Raw genomic sequence first — 15,281 nt, forward strand, 5'->3', positions numbered from 1 at the left:
CATTTATTGTATCTGTGCCCTGTTCTTTAGAATCAAAATACCTGTAACCATAGCTGTATTCAATGAATTTTTTAAAAACATGATATAGTTTCAAACTTTTACTAATTTATCTGATATGCTTCTCATTTAAGTGAATATTTGTAGATTTTTTTAAAAAAGGAGTTATCTTATAATTAGTGGATTTATTATACTAAAATTAAATGTAGGCATTTGATTTTTAAAAATAGTCACTGCTGTAATCATCCAGGAAAATAATGTACTTTTGATTAATTACTAAGAGGATTACCTAAGAATATAATTTAGTAGCAAATGCTTCACACATGAAGATACTCATTTAAAACTATGTAAGGTAGAAAAAAAAACCCATCTAAAATCTCAATAATACAGATTAATTGTATGAATTATGGCAAAATGACTATAATTATAATGTAGAAATACAGATAGGTTTAGTAGAATAAAATATTAATACTAAATACTATGTTTGCAAAATATGCATGCATGTAAAAAACTAGTAGATAGTATGCAAATATTAACATAGGGATAAAAGAGTTAATAATAGTTTTATTTTTTCCAAATATGTCTTCAAAATAATTTTACTTGACTTTAAACAGGTTGTTTCTGGAACAATTCATGTACACAGATTTAAAGTGGGATACAACAAAACAAATTCAAAACTTTATTGTTTCTCTTCATGTCCTGCCAGCAAAAAAAAAAAAAAGATTTTTCTTAATAAGTGTTTTCTAGTTGTGTTTCCCTTTCCTTTGTGCAAAATTGTGCATTTTCAAACTCCCATACAAAAAGAAATGGTAATGAAAAATTAACTAGAATTTTAGAAAGATAATTGGCATATCTCGCTGGACCTAATTATTTACAATATACAATAGTGATCATGAGTTTTCAGACTCTTGCCTTTTTTTGTTTTTTTGGTTTCTTTGGTCTTGAATATGGTTCAAGACGAACGTCACACTGAATACCAACTCCTTGTACAGAACAGAGTTTTGTTCTTATGTACCCCTTGACTATTCACTGTTCTTTTAAATTAATGGTGTGAGAACAAACTCATTCTATGAGACTGAGATCATCTGTTATCAAAACTCCGTTATTAGGTGGAGACAGATAAATCATGGCTGAAGTGATCACAGAAGCATCTGTGGAAAGAGTCATGCAGTCATGTTAAGTGAGGGTTAAGGGTGTGTGTATGTGTGTGGAGGAGCGTGAGTGATTAGCTGGCTCTGAACTCTTTTTGTAGACTTGTGGGATTTATATTTGCATACATTTGCTTTTTATTTGAATATCTTTTTACTTTAAGAATCCTTTTTAGATTAATTGATGCAGATCATTCTTTCAGAAACTGATGGCGTCCAGAAAAAGTTTAGTACATGATTTAATGATTTAGTACCAAATCATGGGTATTGTGAAAGTACCCAAGATAATTTCTCATCTTGGTCTGATTATGAAAGACTAGTATCCCATCTTGCTCCAGTACTTTGTTTGGGTATGTATGCTTTATTAATTAAGTTGTTTTTAGATGTAATGCAGTTGTCAATGGGGTAATATGACTTTTCTAAAAATGTTTTAATTTTTAAAGCCTCATAAAATAAAGAATGAGGGAAATGAACCATAGATTTAACTTAATCATAGGCAAAAAGATAAAAAGAGGAATTCATTAAAAAAAAAAAAAGTCTTTGGGGACTAGGAGGAACTGGAAGTACCATAACAGCAACTTTCTGTGTAAACTGGAAAATCTTCTCATTCAAACTTAACACATGGAGTTCACCGTTTATATTAGGAAATGTTTCGGAACGCAGTGTGAAAATCAGCTGTAGCAAGAAACAGATTTTAATTAATACAGACATAGAGTAAACCTCTGAGGCTGAACATTGTTATTCAATTCAGTTGGAAGATAAGCTACTAGATATTTATAGGAAGTGTGTATTATCATTTCCATAATTGTGTAGCACCAGAACTCTTCTACCTGCACCTGATAGCTTCTTACCCATCATCATTCCATTTCCCTTTCTCTGCAAGAGTATTATGTAACCAATCTTTATTCATCCTATTTGGGAAGTCAGTTATTTCTATAAAGGGTAAGCTCTTTATCAGTTTTTTCACTGAATTCCCTTCCATTTACTCCTCCACTTTTTTACAAATCTTTTGAGTTAAAATATGCCTCCATGACTCATTGTAATGATCAGTAATCATAAACTAGTGTTAACATTTAATTTTCTTGAAAGAAAACAAAAATCCTACATTTTGAGATTAAATCAAATTTGATCAAAATCTCAGTAATGTTACTTTATTTTGCATATTGTTTCTTGGTGTGTAATTTTTTTTTCAGTTACTTCATCAGATTCTTACAATTTCTCCCTCCTTCCACAAAGGCAAAAGAATTATTTTTCCTATGTTACAGATAAGAAGACCAAAGTTAGGAATACTTAGGTGCCAGCCCTATGGGAAAACAGAAACAAAACAGAACGCAGTTCTTCAGACTCTTAGTCCTTAGTCATTGTTTTTTCCATTATGTTGGAGGTAAACCTCCAAAGGGCCAACCAATATCAAGCAAAGGCTATGGAGGTTTACACCTCCTTATATGCTTATCCTTTTGTTTTGTTTTGTTTTTTTGAGACAAAGTCTTGCTGTGTTGTCCAGGCTGAAGTGCAGTGGCATGATTTCAGCTGGCTGCAACCTCTGCCCCTTAGGCTCAAGCCCTCCTCCCACCTCAGCCTCCTGAGTAGCTGGGACTATAGGCACACATCTCCATGCCTGGCTAATTTTTGTGTATTTTGTAGAGATGGTGTTTCACTATTTTGCCCAGGCTGGTCTCAATCTCATGAGCTCAAGTGATCTTCCCACCTTGGCCTCCCAAAGTGCTGGAATTACAGGCGTGAGCCTCTGGGCTGACCTGCTTATCCTTTTCTGATTACATTTCTTTCATCTTGATAGCCAAGAGTCAGGTTGTGTTTTTTAAATCTAATTACAGCTCAGTAATTGTACTCAACAAAATTTCTTCTATTATGTTTCAATTATAAGTATTGCCAGAGAGTTTTATACCAGTGGTTTTTCAAGTGAAGTCTGGTCTTGGGACCAACAGTGGAGTATCACCAGGGAATGCCATAGAAATGCAAATTCTTGGGCGTCATTACAGACCTACTGAGTCAGAAAGTCTGGGATAGCGCTCATTGGCTTGTGTTTGCCCAAGCCTTCCAGGTGATTTCGATGTTAGCTAACATGGGAGAACCACTGTTTTAAACTCTTAATCGATGAAATTGACATTGAGGTAAATTGTAGTTTAATTTTGTCCTGAGCTACCTAAAAAGCCTGTCCAGCATTTATAGTACTTTTCTTACTTATATCCACATCCCCACATTGGCTCCCTGAGATAGTAGTAGAGTATAATGGTTCAGTGTGTGTGCTCTGAAGATGAACTGTAAGTTGGAATACTGGTGTTATTACACTTCATATGGGCCCTGGAAAAGTTACTTCTCTGTGAAATGCAGTCATGGTACTTCCTAACTTCTGAGGTCTTTGTGATAACTAAATAAGTAAAATGTTAGCTGTAGTTGTTATTATTTTAGCACAGTTATTTGCACAATGAATCATGAAGTATTGTTTTGGAAAATAATATTTTAAGTTTCAACCAAGGACTTTAAAAATGAACTTTTGGGGAGCAACCAATTTGGAAGAGTTTCTGGGGTAATATATAATCTTCATGGCTCATTAGCCATATTTTTTCCTTTCTGAGTGTTTTCGCAATTTCATTTTAGTAATTTATTAATAACTAAAAGTAGCTATAAAGAAGACATTTATGCCAAAATATTTGAAGGTTATTTTCTTCATTTTTCTCTAATATTTTCACTTTTGAAAGAGAAGAAAATAATTGTATAAGCATTAGCCATCTTCTGCAGCCTTTTGCGTTTACTTTGTTACCTTACGAGATCATCACAGTCCTTACTAAAACAAAAATTGTCGTAAGGTGAATTTAATATAAACTAGCATTTCCTCCTTCCCTTAGTGAATAATCATTGTTTGTAGAAAAAGCTCCCATCATCGAGTCATGTTTGTGATCAACACAAAGGGTAAATGAAAGGACCTTAGAGTGGTGAATAGGTATTCCTGCCCTGAGGGTTTCTTTTTCATTTAAACATTGGTGTACAAATACTTCAGTAGCTAATGCATTCTTGGTTACTCCTAAGATATCTTATTCTTCTCTAAGTTTTTCTAATTGCAGTGCAATGACAACAGTCACATACCTGCCACTTATCATAGGAAGGGAGTAGAAAAGGAGGAGGCTGGGAAGACAGCTGTGTAAAGGTGAGATATGTGAGCACTGATGAACTTCACTCTCCACTGCAGCCCATATATAACCTGCAGCTGTGTGCCCCTTGATTTTAGTCTCTGCTAGGCTCTGGCAAGGAAAACAACATGTTCTGCTGGAAGAAATTTTTCATTCGCCACTGCAATTTTTTTTAAAAGAGGGAGGTTAAGAATTAGGTGGTATTTGGTTTTCTGTTCCTGTGTTAGTTTCCTAAGGGTAATGGCCTCCAGCTCCATCCATGTCCTCCAAAGGACATGATCTCGTTCTTTTTAATGGCTGCATTGGATCAGGAAAAATAACTAATGGGCTTAATACCTGGGTGATGAAATAATCTGTACAACAAACCCCCGTGACCCAAATTTACCTGTGTAACAAACCTGCACATGTACTTCTGAACTTAAAAGTTAAAAAAAAAAGTAAAATGTGGAAAAAAAAAATTAGGTGGCGAAAACATTTTTTTTCTTGATGTTATTCTCAGCCAAACAAGCTTATGCAAGCCGGAAAGATGTGGGAGTCAATATGGCAATGCCATTCATTAATCATGAAAACCATACTAAGGAAAGGGCTTCCTACCCCTCAATGTAATATACTAGGTCACCAGATCCATTTTTAGATTCAGAGATTTCTGTTCTCTGTTCAGAATCAAGAAACAGATGATGTATTATAGTTTTGCCTTTCCCTTCAGGAAAAGGAATAAAATATGCTTGAGAAGAAGATGGGTTTGATTTACTATGACCTTATAGTATGGAATGCATTTAGTGGGCTGAAAGTTGCAAAATATTTTATATGCCTTTTCCCCTGATTGTCATTAATTTGCGGTTTTGAGGAGGAGGAATTTACAACTTACTCTTTCCATTTTCAAAACCAGAGTATGAAAACATGCTCTTTCGACCTTGAAAAATCGATTTTCAATTTATTATACATCAGAGGAACTATAGCCAATATTTTTAGAGTGTATAATTCTTTCCCATGTAAAAAAATTCAGAGTTCTTTCTTTAAAAAAAAAGCATTTTAAGCTTCATTTATATAACTGGACTCGATGAACAGTTTTTCTGTGGGAACTCAGAAGCAAAACTTGCCTTTGCCTGAAGTCACCGATTGGGGCCCAGGGAAGCCAAAGCTTCTTTGGAGTTGAGGTCAGACATGGCTGTATGTGACATGGACATTCTATAGAATACAGAAGGGTAGAAAAGAGTTAAAAAAAAAAAAAACAAAAAACTACCAAACTAGTGTTTTTCAGTTGTCCTGGACTTTTTAGTGTTTCCCCACTAAGATCTAACCTTTGCCATCTGTATGCTTTTAGTTCTGAGAAGATATACTGCCTGTTTTTTTTCACCGCCCCTCCCCCCTGAATCTTATGGCTCCTTTAAAGTGTGTAGTTCAAAGAAAAGCCACAGTGAAAAGAGCTGTGTCTTTTTAGGCCTAGTGAGACATATCCTGCAGCCCATGGGCTTTGTGTGAGGCTTTCTGTGATCTCATCTTGCAGAGTCAGAAATGAAAAGAGATTCTTCTGTTCTGTGTCTGTCGGTATAATCATCATGCTGTATGACGAAAATGCAGTGGGAATCCAGCAATGACATGACCCTCTGAAAAGGATACTTTAAAAAACTTTTTAGAAATGTTGTTAACTTGATCTCATTTTGCTTTCCTTGGTGAAAATAGTCCTGAAATGCACTGTTATTTACAGAATGTAGATCTAGATTGTTACTTTTTTAAAGCAAAAATATTGATTACTATTGGCAGTGTTAATGGAATAGAATAGTTAATGAAAACTATTGCCTTCTGTTTTTTTTTTTGTAAATGCTCTTTTTTTTTAGTGTATTTGTGACTAAGTAGGAAAATATGTGTCACTGCTTGCCAGCACCCCCTCACTCCCCTCATTAACTAATCATTTTCATTCACAGCTTGTGGAATTTGGCATGTTTTCATGTTAATTTTTTTGTCTAGTCATTAGGCCATCTTTTGGTGAGATGCAAATTAATGTTATCTCAGAAAAGTTAACTGTATTTTTATTAATTTGGTATCATATTGGTATTTTGCAGTAATAACATTTTTATAATGGGACAATTAAATAAAGATCATTAGGTTTTTAGAGTAATATGCTGTTAAATCTAAAATACATATCATTGATACTTCAGAAAAAGAGAAACCATATATAAATATAGAAATGGCTCACAATTCTTCTTAAAGTAGATGGAATGGGATTTAAGATCACATATGGGTGGCCACCCCTTGTTGATTGCTGTAAAATAACTATACATATGTAGTATATTATTGGTTCTCTTAGTTGTGAAAGATTTGGATACTGAATGTTTGCAGCAGAGAAGCTGACTTACCACATAGTGATGAGTAGGTAGAAAGTCCTAGCGTATTAGTGATACCTCTTCTAATTTAATTCACAAAGAAACTTAAGCATATTTAGGTATTAGGTATCTTTACATAGACATTGAAAGTTTTTTATTTTTAATTATTAAAGTAAATTTTGTAAATTTCTGGCTTGAGACCTCAGTTGGCTGTGTTCTCCACTAAATTCAAATTTTTTAACTAGCATGTTTTTTGCTTTTTTTTTTTTTTTTTTTTTCTGAAGGAAGTCTGGGTTAAGCAGAGTTGACGTTCTGCTGGCTTAGATAATGAGCCACCTCATTCCCAGGCAGTTTCTCTAGGAAATGATTTCGTTTTCTTATAAATCTTGCCATGGGGCTTGGATGTCATGTAGACATAAAACATTATTACTTACCATGCCAAAAATGATAGCTTTTGCAAGAGAGACATAATATAGTAGATTGTTTTTATCTTTTAGACATCTATTGTTTATCTTTGGGATTTTAAGTTAGTGAGAATACCCTTCAGCCTTCATCCTCCCAAGCAACAAGTAAAGGACCATAATATGGGCTGAAGGATCGTGGCAGTAAGAACAAGCCAATAGGAGTTCTTGAATCTTCCAGGTAAGGGCTTCTGTCAGATGCCTGGAAAGTTAAGCACATGGAAGTGCTGGTGTGCAGTTTGGTTATCATCCTAGCCTAAATACACTAGGAAATATACTGAGCATAAAAATAGCTTGGTAGTTACTGACTGAGAATTATTTGAACTGTTGCAAAAGCTAGAGTGGAGATGGTCACAGGTTTCCATTATTCAAATGGTGATAAGCGTGGAAAAGTATAATCTTGTCATGTGCCTTACATTTCAGAGCAAACAGAATATATGATGCAAGTCTTGACTGAGACAGTATTAAATTATTTTCTTGCTTGAATTTGTCAGTCAGCGACTCAGTTTGATTTGTCAATCAAACTCCTCTAGGGGATAGAATGGGAGACCCAGATGGTTAGAAAAAGAGCACTCTCTGTATGATGACTCCTTTGTTTTAACTCATCACCAAGCATATTTGTTGGTTTTTCAGGGTTATATCCCCTCTGACCCATTGTACTATTTCCCTAAGAGTTTACACATAACATTAGGATCGCAAGGTATGGCAGACCTGGACTATCAGCTTGTTTTTCTTATTGATATTAGTGTGTGGTGTAGTGAAGACTGAATGTTGCAGTCAGGCAGACTGGAGATGTAATCTCACCTTCATCACTTAAAAAACTTTTTTTTGGTAGATATGAGGTCTCACTGTGTTGCCCACGCTAGGCTCCAACTACTGGGCTCAAGCAATCCTCCTGCCTTGGCCACCAAAAATGCTGGGATTACAGGCATGAGTCATCATGCCCGGCCACCTTCATCACTTTTGAGCTTCAACGTCTGAGAATCTGGAAATATTACTTAGGGTTCTTATCTTTTCAAGATGGGATCAATAATGCCTACTTCACACTCTGGTGAGGCTGAAACAGTACAGTAGATATTCATGTTCCTGGTACATTGTAATTTATTATTATTGAGAGATGAGGAAATTGAGTCACAGAGAAGTTAATGGATTTGTCCATCATCACATTAGCACTAAGTGGCAGGGAAGGACTTTAATTCCGGCCTTCTGTCTCTAATCTTATGGCTTGTCCACACTGTCATTGCTCTTAATTCAAATATATTTTGGTGAATAAAATCTTTTACCAGGGATGGTATGTGGTGTAAATTACCACTAATAAATGACATCAGATTTTTGTCTGAAGGAAGAAAGTGGCTTTTCCAACAAATGAATGGATATGGCATCTGTTCTATGATAGTTTCAACATGTTTCCAAGGTTTACCCCAAGATATGAATGTTCAACTTGAAATTCTAGAAATATGATCATTAATGGAAATACAAAGTTCTTAGACAAAAGATGGAAGAAATAATTCAGGAAGGAAGCTAAGAAAAATAACATTTCACATAAAAAGCAGGGAATCAAAAACAGTGTTTGGCTAAAGGAAAAAGGTGGTAAAGAGAAGAGAAGGAAAAACAAAACTACTCCACATTGCCAGATATATTACACTTGTTAACTCTAGGGAATCATAGCAGAAGCCCAAGCGCCTGTAGAGTTAGAGCTGGGAGTTACGAGGAAAAGCTACAGGAAGTATGTCTTGGCCCAGAATAAGGACGAACTTTCTGACAATAAGTTGTGCCAACAGTGGAATGGCTTATTCCCCAAAGTAATGAGCTTCCTGTCACTGGAGAGTCAGGTAACTGCTAGAAGATTGGCAGGGTTGCAATCAAGGGACTCTAGCATGAGGTCAGAGTTTGAATCAGGTGAACCTGAAGGTCCCTTACCAAGATATTGTGATTCTATGACTGTTTTGGTTACACCTTTTTTCTCTTTCATACTCAGTTTTACTGTGTTTCATAAGTATCTTTTAATAAACCGAGGGCAGTACTTAGGCTTATGAAATAAGATGAACTGTGACAATCCTTTTAAAACAGTAATCAAATGAAGTTCAAAATAATATGTTAGAGGGAAATAAACAAAATATAAGACTTTTTGAAAACTATGTTGTTTAAAACCTGTGGGAGTGATTATAAATGTTAATAGAATGAATAAAGGTGATTTGCATTGGACACAAGCATGTCTAGAAAGAGTTTATTGTTGCATTTAGCAGCATTCTGACAGAGGAAAGAGCTTACACAGAGTGTAGTAGTAAGAAAGCAAAAGACGTGTTTAAAGAGCTACAGGAAAATATTCTTGTTTATTACAGGTGATTGGAGGATAGTATTGAGAACTAAGAGATCAGAAATAGTGTTAAGTCATGGGGAAGCTTGAATTTCAGGTTTAGATGTTTGGTTTTTGGTGGACACCTGATTTCTTTTGATGGTTTTGTTGTTTTTGAAATACAGATGGACATGATGTGAACTTTTTATTACACAAATACTAATTTGGTAGTGGTGGGGAAGGAGTTTTTAAAAAGGAGGATTGGAAGGAAGTAGAAAAAGTTAAGTGAGAAAATCGAAGGCCAGAATATAAATAGAGAATGAAAATGGAGAACAGGGGAGCACAAGAAAGCCTTTTGCAGTTAGAAGTAGTGAGAATTCAGTTCCTGGGAGGACAGAGCTGCCTTTCATTGCAATGGAAATACATGGAGAGAAAAGCTTTGGAGGGCATCAGTGGGAAAGGAGGTTTTCTTATCCACTGGTGGCCCACACTGCAGAAGTGGTGCATGGAACAGAGGTCAGGAGTTGAGATCCCGATTTGGGAGTTATTTACACAGAGGATGGATCTGCAATCGTGAAGTCTGATGAAATTCCAATAGGAAAACCATAGGGGGTAGAGTGGGAGAGAAAAGAGATCTCTGAGCTGAACTATAGACAGCGGCAAAATTTAGGGAAAAAGAAGAAAAACTTAATCAGAGAAGAAGGTGTTATAGACTACTTAATGATATAAGAAGAAAAACCAAGAGCATATTTCTTGGAATCTGAGAAAAGAAAATTTCAAGAGAATGTAATCAGGGATCCTCTGGGAGCCCCTGTAGGTAAGAAGTAAGAAAAAAATGTGAGATGGAAGTTTCCACGGGGGATGTGAACCACCCCTTCAAGAGGTTTGGAACTGGGGTGGCCATATAATTTTGTAAATGTGAAAGAAAAAACAGTAAAATGACATTAGTCAAAGTTTTGCTTGTTACTCAAAGCAACTTTTTATTATCTCTTTTTTCCCCTTCTGCATGATATCAGTGCCTCTCTGTATGCAGGTCTGTGTGCAGGTCTTCCACACAGCAGGCAGCTCAAACTTCTCTCAAGGATAAAGAATTTATGTGGGATAAATTTGTAATTTCGGATCAAGCTCCAGTGGAAGACAGTAATTGTTGCTATTTTTCTTCCTTGGGGAGAAGTAGACAATCAGGGCATACTAACATGGAACTTTCAGTTCTTTCTGAAATACTGTTATGTGTGCAGTAACCTTGTTCTAAGACTGATTTTTGTTTAGTAATTCAGAAAGGGCAAATTCCCTGATCACAATTAGTTTCATCATACATACAGATAACACCATAATCTTGGAGTACTTAAAGGTTTGCTTGTTTGTGATTTGCTCTCTGGGGTTATGTCTGGGGTTGAAAATAAATAACCACAGCCCTTGGTTCAAATAGCTTATCTGTTACATGGTAGCAGCTAGAAAACATGCTACTGATAATCAAATATAGCAATTCTACTAAAATAAATGTAACATCCACCGTATGTATATTGAGGCATATTCTAAGGAACTGTGTACTATGTTAGCATTATATGTATTTGTATGTACACACATACATTTGTACATAGGTAACACACACATGCATATTTATTACCTTTTATGACACCCTCCTAAGAGGGGTGGTATTATTGTCACTATACAGATGAGCAAACTGAGTTTGTGAGAGATCTTATAAGTACTCAATCTCAGATGGATATAAGAACTGAACTGAGAAATGGCCCTGGGGCAATCTGTTTTCGAACCTGATATTCTTTATCTCTGCATCATGCTGTACTACCTAGGATATGGAGGTGTTGTTACTGCCAAAGGACTTTGATATTGAGGTGTGCAAGTGGGAGAGCTAAAGTGTGGATGGTTTTGCATCAGCTGGGCAGACTGGCACCAGGTCTGCATCTACCAGGGCAGTGTCCCTTCCACCACTGGGTGCTTCAACAGACGCAGTTTTTTTCTCTTTTGGAATAGATTTCACAGGTACTTCATCTAATTTTTACCTTTAAAACTTCTTGCCATTAGCATCCTTTAAAATAATATGCTGGCATTTTATTATACTATTCTGTGTCTTCAAGCATTTCATGTAATCTGGTATTCTTTGTAAGTTTAGAACTGTGGATTACCAGATAAAGTCTGCCACTAAGGGTGAACAAAGAGTTTCCACCTATTGGAAGCAGTCAAATAGCCTCACAGTTAAAGAATAATTTTGTACTGTCTTTTGGAAGTTGTAATGGAAACAAAATAGAATGTGGTTCAGTTTTAATCATATATGAACTGTTTTAATGAGTGCTGCACTGAGACTCAAGCAATGAAACCAAAACAAACCAGAAAAATGGCAATGGCATGCATGTTGGGGGGAACCCTATTTTTTTGCAGTAGTTCCTCCTTGTGAAGAGAGCTCACGGCTCGCTTTACTCTTGGAGGGACTTAAGTGATTGGTTATTTGTGGAAAGCAAAATTGGGAATTCTCAACCTGATTTCCCCCTCTTTTGTGGGGCAGCTGCCTACCCGAGGGAGGAGGCATTATGCATTCTAGTGCATTTCCACAGGTTTGTTCCCCAAAGTGGGTTCATGGGTCTGTAAATGTTGGTTGCAGTCAACCTATGTCAGTAAGCCTGGTTCTCGGATTCAGTTGCTAAGTCCAGCTCTATTTGGAATAACAATAGTATTTTAACCTTTATATTTACTTTTAGATTTTATTTCTCAGTCTATACTGATCTTGATAGGGAAGAGTGGGCTACCACGGGGGACTCATAGATATATATGAAATAGATATTATCAGTGAATAATTATATCTGATCATTTTATATACATCTGACACTGAATTTAAATATACTTCTTTTGTTGAAAATAAACAAATGTTCTGACACTAAATCCTTTTTATGCCTTGTATCTTTGATAGTATGTTGAAATTAAGGAGACTAAATCTTTGAATTTAATGATATTACAGTTGTTTTTTAAACTATGTTTCGAATATCTAATTTTCTTTGGCTATAGTTCAATAATTTCTTTTTTATTGAAGGCTCTAAATAAGAGTTTTATTATATTAAATATTGTATATTTAATTATATTTATTACATATAATTTATTCTTTAAATTTCAGCAATATAGATCAAATATTTTGTGCTTAATAGTAGTTAATAGATATATTATTAAATTCATTTTAGATATAGAACTCTTAATATGTCCAAATTTATTTTCTTTGATATCCTTTTAATACAGTATTCTCAGCACAAATTGTACTAAGGTAATTGCTATTTCATAAATAGTTATAGTTAACATCATTTGATTTATAATTTTATAATCCCCTAATCTAAAAGAAGTATAATTCTGAATTTCATCTGATATGTAACTGAAACATTTTAATTAAAAATAGTAATGCCTATATATCTTCTAGTCATTCATTTACCACCATCAAGCCCCTCATCTGTCCCACACACATACTTGGAAACAACCAAAATGTAAATTGACTTTTCTTTCAATAGCTAACTCATTATTCCAAAAAATTATCAAATTTCCTTACCTACACAAACACACTCCACATTTTACTGGATGTGATTATGCTGTATTAATTCTCTAAATTAATGTAAGAATTCTTTAATCGTTATACTCTTAAAACTTCACATCCAGGATAGTTATTAATTTTTAACCTTTCACAGTAGTTGTACAAATCTCAGGTGTTAACTTAAATATTTATATACATTATAGTCATCTTTACGTTTTTGAGTCAGGGATCCTACAGAGAATCTAATGTTAGCTATGCACAAGAATTCATAGTCACTTATCACGGGTCAATAAACTGCTTAGAGCAGTTGCAAGAACAAGCCAGGTGGAGAATCCCTTCTCTACTGTCAAATATCCACTGGGGCATAACAAAAATATGAATGCTTCCAGAAAAGCTGGAGACCAGCAAATAGTAGAAATTGGCATGAAGCACTGAAATTAAAGATTTGATTTAGGAACTATCAAACATGCTTCCATCAGGGCTAATATCAGAGCTTTCTGGAAACCACACTAAAATTTGAACCCTCCTTCCCCTCCCAGATGTCAAGAATGAGTACTGATGCAAACTTTGGCCATTTCTTTTTCATTACTTCTGCTTTGCTTGAGTATCTGGATTTGACATTGTATGTTGTTACTAACATTGTCATATTTTAAAAAGCATGATCCTTTTGTGGTGTCAGAGCTAGGTTCATGCAGTGCACTGTTACACTTGGCAATGATGAGCAGGACTTATTTAAGACTAGCCATGCTCATAGGACATTTTGACCTCAAGGATTATTATATGCTTTACTAGAAGTACAGAATACAAAGGACTCTGAAATGACCTTCTTAGCCTTTTAATTGCAACTCTTTATACTTAATGGCAGATAATTGGTTTTGGATTGCCTTACATCATGGAAACTTTTTCTTTTATTCTAGTGTTTTGCTCTTTAACATAATAGGATAAGTATTTTTTTCTGTGTTCCATTGTCATACATGTGTATTGCAGGTGTGGTTGGCACTGGAAATTTTGGCTGCTGATAAACAGGCAAAAAAGCTTTTGAATATTAGATGCAGAAATTAGATAGTGCTAAGGTACCCCCTGTTTAATAAAGTTAACTCCTCTTTTGTCATATTACTGACAAGTGTTGCATATTAACAGTAGCTTATATGTGCAGTGAAACCAGGCTGTTTCTCCTGAGAGTAATTCTACATCTGTGGAAAGGGGAACATTAGAAGTGGGAGTTAGTTTAACAAGTGTTGCTATGCCGACACCAACAACTGCTGCAAGTTATTTTGCAAGAAAGACAAGGTGGAATGCACATGTATTCTCAAGAATAAATGTCCGTTTATAGCAATTTTTACATTACCAAATATTTATCAGTTATCTAATATGTACAAGTCTTGAATAACCTTATTATTCAAGACTTATTATTCAAGGTTATTTGTGGTCATGAATAAACTAATTCAATTCCCAGTGTGTGAATTTAGCTCACTATGTAAGGTTGTAATGGTAATAAGTTTACTTGTAAGAATTTAGAAGTGCTCATATGTACACATAGCTATATAAGGTTACAGTGTATGTAATCATAAGTATGTACATGTACATTGTGTAAATCCATGTAGCAAAAACTTGGCTGTGCTAAGAAAAAATTCAAAGGAATATATCCTTATACTTTAAGAATAAAATGAAGAGATAAAGAGATTTCCATTCTCTGCCTTTTCTGAAGTCCTTTGAATAGTACATTTTTCTGGGAAAGACATTCTTATCCCCCCACATCATTCCAAGTAGAAGCAGAGGAACCTTTAACTCCTAATCAGTGAAGTTGCTGAGCCTCAGTAAGGGGACAGATTTTACAAGCTTAGAACATGTATTTGAAGTCTGTATAGTGTATGTTTCTGATGTTAAGGTGTTTGAGGATACTCTCATAGTTAAATGTGTAGAGTACTGCCTGGTTACATCGTTTTCTCTGGTTGTCTTGGACTTCAAGTTGCAGGATTTCTTAGGTTGTGGCACTTTTAACATGTATAGAAAATAATAGTCTCAAAATGCAGGTGTAGGAATTGGTTCAGGAAGCCATGTGGGAAGATGTCTTAATTTTTTTTAATTAAAAGGATTGTCATATGAGAGTAAGCATCTTGTTAGTGGATATTATGAATGAAAGTGGTCTTCAAAATGGAAAATTACATAGCCTAGAGTTAACTTCTGAATTTCAGAGTAATAAATGATGTGTGATGGGGAGCAGTAAATGAAGTCATTAAGAGAAGAGGTTCTGGAGCTGGACTTCTTGAGTTTGAATCCTGTTCTACCACCTCCAAGCTTTGTGACTTTTGGCAGTTACTTAATTCTCTTTAAGCCTTGGCTTTATTAACTGTTCACTTGGGTTATTAGTAACTTC

At 35.1% G+C, this 15,281-nt stretch overlaps 1 protein-coding gene across 7 annotated transcripts in view; it reads left to right on the forward strand.

The window, feature by feature from the left end:
- The window catches only part of ADGRG6 (adhesion G protein-coupled receptor G6), a 142,897-nt gene that overhangs the window by 23,112 nt on the left and 104,504 nt on the right, over positions 1–15,281 (forward strand). The gene's annotated exons all lie outside the window — the stretch shown is intronic.

Source organism: Symphalangus syndactylus, chromosome 2 (genome assembly GCF_028878055.3).
Source record: "Symphalangus syndactylus isolate Jambi chromosome 2, NHGRI_mSymSyn1-v2.1_pri, whole genome shotgun sequence".
NCBI classification, from domain to species: domain Eukaryota; kingdom Metazoa; phylum Chordata; class Mammalia; order Primates; family Hylobatidae; genus Symphalangus; species Symphalangus syndactylus.